Source organism: Cupressus sempervirens, chromosome 3, assembly GCF_028749045.1.
Source record: "Cupressus sempervirens isolate cs-2001-9-10 chromosome 3, ASM2874904v1, whole genome shotgun sequence".
Classification (NCBI taxonomy): Eukaryota; Viridiplantae; Streptophyta; class Pinopsida; order Cupressales; family Cupressaceae; genus Cupressus; species Cupressus sempervirens.
Genome location: NC_143120.1, coordinates 976,906,636 through 976,923,417, shown reverse-complemented (window position 1 = coordinate 976,923,417; position 16,782 = coordinate 976,906,636). Strand labels below are relative to the sequence as shown.

Below are 16,782 nucleotides of genomic sequence, written 5' to 3'. Positions count from 1 at the left end.
TCATTGTGCATTTATCATTGTCCCATTCTTAGTCAGTCATACTAGGGAAACTTCTAACTACTTGAAAGAATAGATGTGTTAGTAAAGACTCAAATCTAAATACATCATTCTTTATTTTCTTCAATCTCTCAATGTTATTCAACAACTATTATTTTAAAATCATACACAAGTTAAATTTCTCCTTGTTAAATGTAATAACATAAGCTGCATGGATAAATCTAGCAAGCAAAGAGTTCACTCTAGAACTATAATTCATTTTATACCCAATGATCTTGCTAATAACTAATGCAGGAGCATCCTGTGTGTAAGAGCAGTCTTGCATCACAACCTAGAGTGAAATCTATTTGTTAATTTTCATTGATCGATGTTATTTTGAGTGAGGAAACTTGTACAAAAACCTCAGGTGGATCTACATCAAGAAGTTCTTTGATTACACAAAGCAGAGGCAGAATGACTAAAAGAGGAAATAATTCTAGAAATTGTGGGAAATCAAGAGGAAATTCAAAGGTGAAGAGGTCTCCTTCTAGAGGACTGGGAGATTGTTGGTACTATGGTAGAATAGGGCATAAGAAGAACTATTGTTGGACTTGAAAGAACAATGAAAGAGATGAACCAAAAGTGAACAATGAGGAAAATGTGGTAATATATTGAAAGAGGATTCTTTGCTTTTGTCTTTAGAAAGTGTTGATGATTCATGGGTTTTAGATTTTGGTGCTTCATTTCATGCTACACCTCAGAAGTTATTTCATTGATTATGTCCAAGGGGATTTTGGGCTTATTTATTTGGGCGATAATAAACCCTATCAGATTGTTAGAAAGGGAAAAGTTAAGATTAACTTGTAGAATGGGAATCATTGGCTACTACATGAGGTAAGACGTTCCAAGGCTGAGTAGGAATTTAATTTCAACAGGGCAACTCAGTGATGAGGGTTGTGTAGTTACTTTTAATGATTAAAATTGGAAGGTTTCAATAGGTTCCCTTATAGTAGCAAAAGGTGTGAAAGTAGGCACCTTATATCTTTGTACAAGTCATCACTAGTAGAATTTTGGCAAATAAATGACTACGTGACTAAAACTTTTAGTCATAAGACTAAAATTTTTAGTCACATGACTAAAACTGATCAAATTCTTATGATATTTTTCAACTTATAAGTATAACTAACTAAATAAATAACTAATTTGATTATTGAGTAAAATCACAAGATAAGACAAAGACTAGTAACTAAATAAATGATCAAATAAAGGACTATATAATTGGTCACTAATAATTAGTCCCAGCCAAACAAATGACTAGACGAATAATAAATATTTTTTTTAATCATACAAAGACATTCTTTTAAGCTTTGATTGTCCAGTCAATACATCATTATCAAGTTAACTTCTTTGAATGTTCTCTCTTCTCATATTGAACTAGAAATGAAGTTTTATTGATAGAATAAGAACAAAATAAATTAGTTTTTGTATATTATTTTAATTTTTGAAAGAAATATTTTAATAATTATTTTATTTTAATAAACTAATTTAACTTATTTATATAATAATATATAATATACAAGCAATACATTATAGATTTATAATAATTGAACAAACTATTCTATATATTACAATAATATTTATGACATTGATAAATAAATTTTTAAAGGTTTATGATAATATTATTATCCAATATTTTTATAAATAGTTAACTAAAAATAAGTTTTAAATAATTATTTTTGAATAGACAATTTTTTAAAAAAAATTCCCCTGTTTTAAGATTGAATTATAATGCAATCTTATTATAAAATACAACTTTAATAGTTTACTATAAGTTATTTTTATTTTAAATATTTTATTACAAATATGATTCAATTTATTAACTAGCAATTGTACCATGTGAAATACAAGTGAAATACTACTAAATTCAAAAAAATCTCCTTTGTATATCCAATCTTTGTCATTCACAAAATCATATAATCTTTTTAAAATATATTCTAAAACACATATAGTCTATTATCGAATCTATTTATTTAATATTTAATAAATATTCTATTATAAAATAATTAGTAAATATTAATTATAATTTCTATTCATGCAACAATATATTTCAATGAGGTTCATATTAGCATATTTCTTAAGTAATTGGAATACTTTAATAAATATTAAAATATTTATATTAATATAAAAAAATTTATAAAGACATGAAATCTTTTGAAAGTGATTTCCCTAAAAAAGACTAGGGTTTTGATTCTATAAGTCACTTTGAGAGTGTTATATTGATCTTCAACATATCTTGGTCTTCTCTACATAGATCTACAGATCTATAGGTATGGTTTTTCTATGATACCTCTTTTCCCCTGAAGAAAACCCTTTAAAAACTCCTGCATATTTCACCTCTTTTTTTTTGGCCAAAACCATGGGTTTTATCTTTTCTATTTTGTACTTTTAGAAATAAAAGCATTTCTGAATCGTGTTTTCAAATTTTGTAAATAGATTTCAAAGGGATTTAATTGAACCTTGATGTGGCATTCGGGAACTGCGGGATTGGGTACCTTAAGTTATATTATAGTCAAGTTTGGAAAATCACTTAGCATGAAGGTCAGTATCATCACTCTCTTTTCACAAAGAATATGAGGCAAAGGAATTGTTTGGCTAGATAATTTTATTTTTACCAATCACCATTAAAAAATTGCATGTAAAACATAAAAAAATTAATTGTCTCCCTATGTTCTTAAAAAGTAAGTTTTGGATTATGATATTTTTAGGAGAAATTATATAGCTTTTCCTAATTTGATGTTTTAACTTAATATATTTCTCAATAAATTCATTTCTCATGTGTAATTAATAAAAGTGGACTAATTTAGGCAAAGTGTTGGGACTTTTGACTAAATTGATTGGTTTGTGCAAGATTGTTGAAGAACCCAATATACTGATCCTACAACACATAGAATAAAATATTTATCAGTGCATATATGATAAAAGGAATCATATTATATATAATTTATTTTTAAATAGAATAAATCAATATTATGTATTAGTGTTGATCATATAGTGCACCACCAATATTGTCATTACAAAGCCTTCTTGAGATGGTGATATTTGTCTAAATCCCCTCCAACCCATGAAAATATCTAAGTGAATGTTTTTAAAGTAGAAAATCATGCTCACACAAGTTTCATATTGATTGAGTTTCTTAGTGACTCTACATGCTTAGGTGAGATGTTTGAACAAGGGCTTGGTAGATGCCTTGGTTGCAAATTGGATTTGGCAACAAAAGGTGTTGGTTTCTCACACTCATATGATGTACACACAGATGATATTTAAGGGTCCATGTAAATTGGTGTCCTGTAAGATAAGCTTTGAAGTCCTCAACTAAAGAAATATAAGTAGATCGATAGACTAATAATAAGTTTGAAATAATTGAGAGATAAAGTTCAAAGAGAGAAGAAGAAATGGAGAGATAAGGGTTCAAAAGAATTAAGGACATATGGAAAGATAAGAGTGAAAGTAAGGCATAAGGCATGGAAAGATAAGACAATCTTAATGAAAGTAATACAAAATGAAAATATTAAAGTTATTTCACAACAAGTTGTAATTGCCAATTAATAATTACAAACATATTTGTAATAAAACATTTAAAGTGAAAATAATCTATTGTAAAATTATTAAAGTTGTAATTTATAATAAGATCGTAGTAAAAATCAACCGTAAAACTTAAACATAATAAAGTCTAATAATAGAATAAAGTCATTTCAATAAAATAATATTATAATTATTAAAAACTTATGATTAGTTAACTATATGTAAAAGTTAGAAAATAATAATATTATAAATAATTAAATATTATTTATCTATATCATAGTGATAATAATCATATATATAATAATATATTCAATTAATATTTAAATGTATAATATATTAGTTGTATATTAGATATTGTTTTATAATTTATTTAATTAATTAATTATTATTATATAATCACTATTAAATTATTTATTTTAGAAAACATAATAATGTAGGAAAAAAATATTCTTAATCTAGCAAAAAAAACTTTATCATAGTAAAAAATACGTTCAAAAACTCAATTAAGCTTTTATTTAACATTAATTGTAAATTAACACATGCCATATGTTTAAAATAGTGAAAAATAAGGTCAATACTATCCCAATAAAAATTGTCATGTAATGTAACTTTACCATTTACTTATTTCTCTAATGTTAAGTTTGTGTTATTTAGAGACAAATGATATAATCTTGAAATTTATTGCCCATCAGCCTATCTTAGCCCTTGATGGTTCAAATCAATGCACGTTATTGTCATTTTAAAAAAACCATCTAATTAATAAAAATTATATGTTAAGATTATAAAATTGTTAATTGATAATTAATCTTTTTAATATACAGAGATAGACTTGGGGTTTTCTTTTAAGTGCATGGATGGTTCTTATTTTCTTTAGGAGTTCATATATAGAGTTTAGGGAGTCTAAGTGTAGATTGGGGTATTTTGCATTTATTTTAGTTCAATATCAATTAAGAGGACATTCAAAGAAGTTAATTGATAATGATATATTGATAGGTTCATTCATGAGTAATAAAAGTTATGAAAAAAACTTAAAAGAATGTATTAATATGATTAAAAAACATCAATCATTCAATCAATCATTTGTTTGGGTGGTTAACTATTAGTGACCAATTGTTTAGTCATTTTATTTGACCATTTATTTAGTCACTAATATTTTTTCAACTTTGTGATTTTACTTGATGGCCAAATTAGTTATTTATTTAGTTGTTTATACTTAGAAATTATAAAACATTACCAGATTTTGATCAATTTTAGTCACATGACTAAAACATTTAGTCTTGTGACTAAAATTTTTAGTCACATAGTCATTTATTTGAAAATATTCTACTAATGAAGTGAACCTAGAATATGTGAATACAAATAAATAGATTCTTAACATATTCACAAAATCATTACCCAAAGATGCTCATGAGCATCTTAGAGGTAAATTAGGGGTCATTCCACCAGCTAAGGCTAATTAAGAAGCCAAGGTGCATTGCATCACATGTGTTGAACAGAACATTCTACACAATGGTACAATACAACTCTACTTTGGGACATACCTAAGGTAGAATGCTTTAGTATACCATAAAAGAGCAGTCATAGATAGATGACAAGTATCAGCCAAACATGAAAAATATGCATAATTCATATGTATGAAGAATTTGAAGTTAAGAGTGCTACACATCTTTAGCATTATTGTCAAAGAGGGAGAGATTGTTGAGAATCTAAGATGAAAGAGGGAGAAATTGCTAAGAAGTCACAATATTACTGAGAAAAGAAAGATAAACCTCAAAGGGAGAGAATCGTGAAAGAGAGAAAATTGATAGAGGGTTTTTGAAAATTTGAATGGATGAACATCAAAATGAAACTAAGGATAGTGGTCACTCATTGAAGTACAATATTTTGGATTGATTAGTAACTAAGTTATTGTTAGTATTTTAGATATTTTGAGATGTTGCCATCAATGCCAAAGAGGGAGATTGTTGGAAACTTAGAATTGGAACAATTGTTTTTTTTTCATTGATGTCAAATCTATGGATGAGACATATTGCTACCTAATCTAAATGTCATATCTATTTTATTGATGAATATATTTGAGAGTTACTAATAACTATAGCACCTAGAGGAAAGGTCAAAGTTGTGAAAAGGATGTTATAATGGACATTTGATTAGAAATATTTTGATAGAGTAAAGTAATTATTTATGTCAAGGAAGTTAAGCCAAGCCAAGAAAAAGAGTAAAATACTAAGGAGTACCGAGTATGCTAGTGTTAACTAAGCCACAGTTAGTGCTGAGAAAATCTAGTGTTGACCGAGCATTAGCATTAACCAAGCAAGTTAGTTGATGTCGAGTGAGAAATATTTTCAACTACTAAGTTGATGGAATAATTTAGAATAACTAAGAGGGGGGTGAATCAGTTATCCAAGGTCCAAATGTACAGATAAAACTTTTTAGTATTCAACAAATACATGTGCGTGTATTGATTAGATCATCCAATATCTCAAACCTTAGTATATTATTGGCCTAGGTCAAATGAACTTTGCATAAATGTAAACATGAATTACCACAAATTCAATCACACAATTTGACACAAGGATTTAATGTGGGACCCAATTTGGGAAAAATCACCAGTAACATGATACCAATTTTCACTCTTCTGAAGTGAACCTTGTGAGGAGCCAACCTTGTTAAAGGTTGCAATAAACATTGTTAAATGTGACCTTGATTAAAGGATTTTAATCACCTTATTAAAAGTGAGCCTTGTTAGAGGATTTTACAAAATTTCATTAGAATGTCACCCACTTAAAGGATTTACTCATGACTGTTAGGTCAACCTTAACCCAAAGAATTTATCCAAACTGATACAATTGCTAGAAAGTAATAGTGGGACTTGATCTGATAATAAAAAAAACTCACTTGCATATTATAGATCTCTCATTCCATTTGGCATTCATTCCCCTTCATCTCTAATTTCTTTTTCACCCTTCAAACCTTCACCTCCTTACGCCTTCATGCTTAGTATGCCAACTGTAGGTTCATTGCTTTAGCCACCATATGAAGCAACACTTCTAGACTCCTTTTTTTTTTTTCTCACACACTTTACACTTTGTTTCTAGCCTTGTATATCCTTATATAGAGAATTTTGATCTTTTACCACTTAATCTCAATCATCCATCTTAGGATTCGGTCAAATTCATCAAATCCTCCCTCTTTTCCATTTTGTTCCCTCTAAAAACTTCTCTTACAATCCACATCAAATTCATCTTCAAATAGCTTATCTTGAATTTTGTGCCACCAAATCATCATACTTATCTTCAACATGCTTTACACAATTCAAGAAAACAACTATGTCGGCTTAGATTCATCAAATCTTTGTCAAACTCTTTATACTATCACTTGGCAATAACATGTTGTTTGCTCGGTACTAACTAACTTCTGATACTCAATCAACACTAGGTTTCTCAGCATGAACTAAGTCTTTGCTTGGTCAATAATGTCATTCTCTAATGCTCAGCACATACTAAACTTCCTTTTCTTGGCATATATTGATTTTTCTCAGTCATAACTAACTTTTTGCTCAGCTTGAACTAAATACTCAACTTGCACTGTTCGCTCAATCAAGCTTGGGAGACACATTCTTTTTCTTAGTCTTCATCTTATCTTTGCTTAGGTAACGTTTTATTATAGCCTTAGGTAGATAAACAATATACTATATTATCAAAATCTTATTTGGTCTTAGTGCTCCTTTTATACACCATATAACTCAACCTTTCTCTAGGTACTCTTGCTATCCTTTATTTTTAGATCATCTTCATCAATCAATCAAATGATAGCATTCTGACAAAAGTTAGCAATTGTCTTACCATAAATTAGTAGGTTTGACATCAATGACAAAATAATGATTGTTCTCATGATAGGTTTCAACAATCTCCCTCATTTCTATACTTCAACAATCTTCTTTTTCAACATGCTCATATTTTAGTATTAACCAAGTGTCAGAATTCAATGATTGTCAAATGGCAGTAAAGATCAAATTCAAAGAAATTGTAAGATCAAGCTAACTCAATTGATTTCTTGGGAGATGTAAAATGTGTTGAAGATGAGTTGGATCATTAAATTCAAGGTGATGATAAGTTTGTATGTGTGAAAACCTAACTTGTTGGGAGAACGCGTAAACAACCAAACATTAGTAGCATGTGCATATCAAAGATTTAAAACAAATTGAAAATAACTAATGTTAGACTTGAGTCTTTATAACTTAAACAACTGAAAAGCAAGAGTTCTCACACAACCTCAAACCAGCTCAACAAGGACACCCATAAGAGGCCTTTTTGGTGTTCTTAAGTGTGGGGGATGTGGATGTGCTCTCCCAAACACAACTATGAATTGCAATAATTGATAAATGATATGCAATGATAATGAGACTATACCAAGATGAATGGAGAATACTTCAAGCAATAGCTATGGAAATAACCATGCTTGAAAGCACTCAAATGCTATGAATGTGGATGCAAGAAATCAAACTAGATTAACAATGCAAATTAAATGAAATCTAGCAACTACCAAGGGGTTAGTAACAATGCATAAAATCACCAAAATCACTACAAAGCTCTAAATATAAACTAACATGATAAAAATGCAAATGACAAAGATGAGAAATGCTTGAGACAAGGGTTCTATTTATAGGTTGAGAGAGGCCTTGGGGAGGTGGCATCTATGTGGCATCCACATAGGTGCCACAAGGGAGACACATGGGTCAAAAGGAAAAGCCATGCAAAAGTTAAAAATAGCATTTATGGTTGAGAGGCTCAAGGTTTGCTCACACATGTGTGAGCAACCTTGGGGAAAGAGTGGGGGACAAACATGTAAGAATATCTTTTGGAAAAGTTAATGAGAAAGGGGCTCCTAGGGATTGAGTTGCTCACACATGTTTGAGCAACCACTTAAGGGCTAAAAGATGTTTTAGAAAGGTGTTTAGGATAAAGAAGTGAGATTAAGTATTGGGCAGGCTTAGAAGGATAAGATTGATGGGTGTAGACTAGCTTTTAGGATGGGATTAAGATTTAACTTAATCACAGGATTAAAGAATTCAATAAAGTGGAGGGAATTAAATAAATTAGAATTTATTTAAAATGGGATTTATGGAGCACCGTGCATTAAATGAATTTAATACATTAGAGGGGAAGTATTCAAATTAGATTTAAATACATTAGGGGAATGAACCTATTTAATTAAATAAGTAGAAGAATATAGAAAATATAATTAATTAATTATAATGTCATAGGAAATATTAAATAAATTAATATAGCATTTGGGACAATTTTAAACATCTACATTTTGCCCCTCTTTGATGTGATGTAGGAACGACATTATATCAAAGAAAAGAAAATATAGGTTGCCCTACAGAGGCTAGGAGTCCTAAGAGTTATTTCATGATGATGATAGTAGAGGAGGGCTCCCCTCATGAAAATAGAACAAAAAATTAATTTTGCACAATTTTCACGAAAAGGACTCTAGAAGAAAAGAAATGGTAGAAAAAAGGCATAGATGAACATTTTGCATGACTTGGGGATAAATAGGATTTGACATGGTCAGGGAAAGGGTATAGGCTCAAAAGGATACATCAAAGGGCCTATATAAGCCTCCTAGAGGCTTAAGGAAGAATTATTTGCACACCTAGAGAGCACAAAAGTAGAGCGAAGGCTAGATCCAATCGAGAGATTACAACTTGGAGAATGCATCTGAGAGCACTAGAGGTTGACCGACATGGGTCCACTAGTAACTTGACTATCCCTATTGTCAAATTTTTTATTACACATTTAGGTGTAGCATTTATTATGCATTAAGTAGGGTAAAAATGGGGTCAAGGCAGAGATGACAATTCTTTGCTACATCATCTCTATGAATGACAAAACCAAGTTATGGGCATTGTGGAGATGACAAGATTCATCTTGTCATCTGCAAAGATGACAGGATTCGTCCTATCAATTGAATAGATGCCAATAGGATCAAAATGGGTTGGAATACAGTCAGAGATGATGATCTTTATGTCTTTGTCTCTGAAGATGACACTTTAGTAGCCATCAATAGGAAACCAAAATTTGTGTAGCCACCGAAGATGCTAGATTGGCATCTCTATGGTTTGTCATCTATGCTGATCCACATTTGCATGGATTAGTGTCTTCATCGATTTGGACAAATTGATGGATTCGGGTGATGGGATGACTGGAGGGGGGATTTGGAACAAGTTAGGATACTGAATGCTGAGGTAAACAAAAGAGTAGGAAAATAAATGATATACTAACCATTGCATGTCTATGTTGTAGATGGAAACAGTGACATTTTGATCATGGGAGCGCTACCCAACAACGGTGGTACTAGGAGAGACACTCACGGAGGAAAAGTGGGGTCATGTGAGATTATGTAGTTTGGAGCATATCCATGAGTGGCCTGATCTAAGAGTGCATTCAATGTAGCTTTCAACTCTGATAGAGCAGTGGTATACATTGACTTTAAGCTTCCATCTACCTCTAGAGAGGTGATAGTTACTCTTCTCAATGTGTGGCAGATTCTTTGAGTGTAGATCTACAGTAGATATCCAGAGTATGTTCTAGAGGGTGCAGATCCCTATCTACAAGAGTGCTTTGGGTGCCGGTGATAGAGACTACCAATCCAAAGATTGTGGTTGATATGGAGAGAGGCATTAGAGCGGAGGTTGCCACAACTTTCTCTCTATCTAGCCTCACTGATATGGAGAATGGTGTTGGACCATGTTGGGCATAAGTTTTTGATTGGCTAGACATGAGTGTTGAGCACTCTTTTACAGGATGATAGTGCAGTCTTCTATTGGGGCTAGACTATCTTGGTCGAGCTATACCATGATCTGCACATGTGCACCTACAGGACACAATGGACCATAGGTCTGTGATTGACATTGTTGATGGTGTGGTCATGGGAGCACATAGGTGTGATGCACCCTATTATAAGGCATGAGACTTGATAGCTTGGGGAGTTGTATGTGTTTTGGTATAGGCCACCAATCTAGTCCAACTTGATTGAGTTAGTCAAATTTTGGAGGAGATGTATGGATGAGATCATTATGTTTGACTAGACACCATACGACAGCAATGAGCGGTGGGGGGCTACATTAGCAGCAAGAGGAGAGAATGATAGTGAGGATTAGCTCTACCTTCCTTATATGTAGACAAACTATTGGCTGATTAATCAGACCATTCATATTATGATGAGTTATATGCCCTCTAGGGTGTAGCAATAATTCGAGCAAGTGCAGGATGATGTGCCCAACAGATTTCCATATCTAGTGGTATCTTGAGAGTATGGGAGATTGTGGGGTTACGGGACCACATTTATATTGGCTAGGATGTCATGGAAGGGTATACAGCCAGTGCCCTAGGTGCATGGATAAGATCAAGGAGATGCAAGGATGACACCTACATACACACAATGGTGGGCAATTGATCAGCCAATATGACTCACAACACCAGGAGTGCCACCAGTAGTAGAGCAAGCATAGGGTGAGGGAGATTGGGAAAGAGATGGGGGATAGGAAGTAGTGGTACCACTGCAAGGATAGGGGACATAACAAGGTCTATGAGAGCATAGAGTATGTCAGAGGAGAGTACCAAGACCAACGAGGCCACCAGTAGGGCAGGGGCCATAGGTATAGGGACCACAGGTATAAGGGCCATAGGGGACACAAGTACAAGGGCCACAATGGCCACCTCAGTTGGATGATATAGTGATAGTAGGGAAGAGTGGGACAATCTCTTGACAAAGGTTGCCCATTTATAGGCTGAGGTACAGGTGGAGCGAGCTGGGGTAGACAGTGCCCAGGAGACCTTGGTAGCACTGTAGGCTAGGATAGATGTAGGAGAGTTCAGAAATTTTACCATGCATGCTGAGATAGATGAGTTGGCTGAGCTAGATGCACTTTGTCAAGAGGTGGCCACCCTACAAGCAAAGAGGGAGACACACCAGAGGCAGTTGAACAAGTATTGCAACTAGCACAATATCAACTGACAGGTGGTAAAGGCTAGGGGTATGGTTACAATGATATAGGAGGCCATGACTACATGCTAACCTGAGGCATGAGCCATGTGAGAGGTGGCCTACTATAGGTCTTTGTATACTGATGCCATGTCAGCGGATCAACATCAGCCAGATTTTTGGGAGGCATCGAGCTCATGGACCACTAGGGGCTGACAGAGATCAAAGCCATCGAGCTCATGGACCACTAGGGGCTAACTAGAGATGAGAGCCATCAGTTGGACATACTAGGCCTCCACGAGGAGTGGGTATAAGAGGGGTTGGGCCCTAATAGCCAGCTACATGATTTTATAGTGAGCAGTTTTGACACAATGATGTAGATGCAATGAGTTTTTTGAAGATGCATTATGCATAATATATGACATGATTCTTTTGTATATATATTGTACATGGACATTTATTTTTTGATATATGGGTAAGAGCACAAAGTTGGGTCACAATTTTGTAGAACTCAATTTTTTGAAATGAGACCTTTCAAAAATGGGTACCCAATTTGTTCAACATGGATCAGGTGCTCGAACCTTTTTAATATTCGGTACCTGATTTCAATTGTGGGAAACTACAAATCCCCATTTTTGGGGGGCTTTTTGCTCATTTTAACTATTTAGAAAAAGTGAGCCCAATTTTAGGGCTAATACAAGAGCCCATTTTGGAGTTCTACTGACCCCTCTACTGCTATTTTTTGGTGTACCAGGTATTTAATTTTATTGTATACTATTTTATTTAATTGTTTTCAATTTTACACTTTATATTTCTGTCAATTTATTAAATTTTTTCAATTTTAATATGTGAAATTGTAAATTTCCATTACATTAACAATATTATCTTTAGATTATTGTATCCAGTAATTTAAATAATAGTTTTGTAGATTTTCATTTAAAAATTATTACTATAGATGTTTTAATGTATTTAATACAAATTACAATGTTGAATGATTAGATAGATGTAAAATAGATTGTTTAAACATGTAATTACATTCAATATTTTATATTTATTTCAAATAAATAGTAATTAATTATAGATTAGTTTTTAAACCATATAACAAAGAAAGTAAAACTAACTTTATTCATAAGTCTAACCTCAAACTAACCATAACTGTACAATAATTTAATCTAAACCCTAAACATAAAACTAAGTATATAATATGTAACACCTGCCAAGGAATCCAAACACAAAACTAAGTATTTAATGATTTTACTTATTGTATTGTACTTTTTTTCATGGATCGGAAAGGGATGATGTAAACTATTTTATAAATGTATATTCTTTCAACCTTTCATACCCTGTGACATGTATAGTGGATGATTGTGCATTTTGAATTAATGTCAAGTGGCATTCAAAATAAATGTATATTATTTAAATGGATTAAACTTGTAGTTATTCTTTCATGTGGATGTGTTATTTATTTTACTTCTAGTATAATTATTTAAAAATGAAATGTGACTCAACATCTTGGGATCCTTAAGGAATGTAATCTCTTATGTTTTTTATATATTATTGTACATGTTATTGCTTACTTAGTAAAACTTTAGGTTAGTTGTTTGGATCCCTTGGCTAGGCATTACATAATGTGCTCCCTTACCTTAAAACCATATCTTTTTTTATAAAACTACACACTAACCGTAAACATAGTATTAACCTTGATGTAAAATCTCACTATCACCATAATTCTAAACCTAACCCTAATACTGATTAAAATTTTAACTAAATTATATAATTAAAATTGATAAAATTAATTCTAAGCCTAACCCTAATCATTAATAAACTTAATCCTAAATGTTAAACCCTAATTCTAATTGTAACTTCAAATCTTAAACCTAACACTTGATCCCTAGCCAGGTAACCATATGTAATAGTAGGTCCATAATGGAAAGTAATCTCAACCCTAGGTTTGAAAACTACATTTAATTATTTTAAATTGGGTTGAAGAAATATTACGGATAATATGAATAATATTATTTTGAGAATATACGTTATTAATAATTAGTTCTAAATAATGAAATGGATTGTGCATAAATATTCATTTATTAATGTAGTTATTTAAAAGTGATTGCATATAATTGTCTTAAGTTAAATATTAGATCTTGGTACATTGATATTTTGAGACACTAAAACTATACTAACTATAAGCTTCCTCTATTAAACTATTAAATTAAGTATATTTTATAATTGTCCATTACTCATTCAACTTGTGATATAAATCTACATTCATTACAACTTTAGCTATGAGTTTGTATGATTCTATTATTTTATAACCTTTTTAACCCATTCATTACTAAGATTTTGAGCCAACAAAGGTGACATTACTAAACTTTGTTTGATCCCAAGATGAACATATAATCCATAATGAGAATACAATCCCCCAGTGTCACAAAATAAGTATACATAAAAATTGATAGTGTTGATGTTTGTAAATTTTAGATGGTTGAGAGAGCCTTTGTACATTTTTCCAAGAGGAATTTATTTACATCTTTGTCTCATATTTCATCTACACTAAGCTCAAAGTTAGTAGAGGTAATCAATTGATTGTAATGTTTGAATGGTCTTAGTTTCCTTACAAGCCTACCACCGATCCTCTAAAGAATACATTGGACCATTGATTTCCATAGCATTAAACTATAGTGATGATTATGTAATACTTAATGAATACTTGAATTGAACCTAAAGTACATTGACTCCAAATCTTATCAATTCTTTCCAAGTCTATAATAGTATTAAATTATCCAATATGGTCCTCCTTTGAATAGAATGAACTTTTACATTTATCAATGATGAAAACCATAGTGCTAATAAGGAGAACTAAAAAAACCTAATTGAATCTCAAAATCATGGGCCTATTCCAAGAAACAAGTATGAAGTCCCCTAAGCACCTAATGGAGTGCTTAAAGATGGAAGAGGGTCTTAATATTATCTTTTACCTAATACATCAATGGGGTTAGTTTAAGATTGTAGATAGACCATCCATCATTGTCTCTATCTATTTTTTCTCATTCTTGGATGGAGAATTGACTATATCTTTCATAGGAACCACTTCAAATATATGAACTAGATTGTTAGTAGGCCAAATAAATACATAAATAGTGTTTAATAAAAAATATTATAGGAGTACCAAAATATATTTTCCCTTTCTATAAGGTCAGTTAGGGGTCTAGGATAGAAACATATAACTGTAATATTATTTTCAACAAGACTTTAAAAACTAGATAGAATAGGAATTTTACCTATTCTAGCATGATATAAAATATTATTAATAATAAAATCAGTACAATATTTCATAAAGTAATTCAATGTAGGATCTAGATCATAATCTAACAAAACAATGGTTTAACTATTGGGCACTTTCACATCCTTTTCCTTAATATCAAACATATTTTCCCGTGAACTTGCATAGACAAAACAAGTTCATATCTAACATAAAAACTAGATTTATAGTTCCTCCTTATAATAGAGACACACAGATAAAGATCTACCATCTACATAGATACTTAAAACGTAACTACTTAAAGAGTTATTTAAGCCTACTTAAAGAGTTATTTATTCAATTCTTGGCAACCAACACATTTTCTTGTAGATGTCGCCATCTAAAATGCTAATTATATGTGATATTATAATATGTTCAATCCTAACCCAAACCACAATCTTATTTATATGTTTAGTGGACTAATTTTTTTAATATTGATCCTTAATCGTACAAATTTGCTAAGGCATAATCATAAACATATTTATATAAGATATTTTTAGAATTCACATTTAAGTTGATTTATTAATATAGTTTTTTGGAGTTCTATTTTACGATTAGGCTTAAATTTGGTATAATGTTCAATTACCTTAACATTAAAGTTTTCTTAGTGTTTAACTTTATTTATTTAATTGATATGGTTTTAAATATTTGTGTATTTATATAATTGATATTTTAGATTTATTTTATTAAATAGTAATTTTGTGATTTTTCATGTTGTTTAAGCATATATGTAGATTATATTTGATGGACCCACCACCACCCCATCCCCCTCCCCCACCCCTACTCCACCCCCTCCATATCCACCTCCACCTCCACCCCCACCTCCACGACCACCTAGTCCTCCTCCACCACCTATCATGAGGTGCCCATGTACTTCCTTAAGAAACTACAGGCTAAGTTTGAATTGGACTTGAAACCCAATTATTTTGATATTAGAGCATTTTAGGGGGTTGGATAGGTGTGGGGCAAAGCTGAGCGATAGAACAAGAAATTGCATACGGCCTCAACCTCGTGTACTTCTTCCCACACTAGTTGTCCTAGTGTCACACCATCATAAAGTAGTGTCATCTACTCTTACCTCATTAAGTGCCCTTTCAGGCAATTTAGCAAAGTAGTGGATGTAGGCGAGAGATATTTGTCCACTTGGACACATTTGTAATAGCTATGAAGATATATTTAGAGGCCCCCAAAGTGATTTTGATGCAACACATGATGACCATTATGATTTTGATGATGGCATATATGCTGCTTATGGTGATGGTGGTGGTGATATTGATGTGTCATCATTTGTTGAACTCATGCAAGGAGAACCCAGAGACAGTCAAGAGCAACAGGTAAAATTTTAATTAAAATTTAAATATAAAGTGCATAATTATTTACTTTCTACATACATGTGTAATTGTATTAACCATATTATTGTATGTCAATTTTGAAATAACAGAGGATGGATGATATTGTTCCTCCTAGGAGGCAGTGTAGTCTTTTTTTAAGACCTACAAACATTGGCATCCCTCATACGGTATGCACTTTGAATTACACTGTAAAAATGTACATTCAAACTAAAATTTAATAACATGTCCTCATATGCTCTTTTTATCTAATTTTGTAGGGATTATCAGCTGCTACACAATTTGATGTCAGTACAAGTCCTAATCCATTAACCACTGAGGCACAGCCTCAAATACCTATGGTATGAACTTTTGACTATAGACAAATAGTTTGTAATATTTTCATGTATGTAGATTGTTATTAGCTTATAATTTTAACAACATTCATTCATGTGTATAATTTTATGTGTTTTGATTTTACGAATAGGAGATGGATCGTACTTATCCATATAGGCCTTGGTATAGTTTATTTTTGACTCCATCTTTTGACCATGTTAGACATGTTGATGATCATCATGATAGCATATCTTTAGACACATCTGTGAT

The 16,782-nt window shown here is 31.7% G+C and overlaps 1 pseudogene; it reads left to right on the top strand.

Annotated features, from left to right (window-relative positions):
• The window catches only part of LOC149570021 (respiratory burst oxidase homolog protein C-like), a 121,056-nt pseudogene extending 104,512 nt beyond the window's left edge, over window positions 1–16,544 (top strand).
• Window positions 16,545–16,782: the final 238 nt, after the last annotated feature.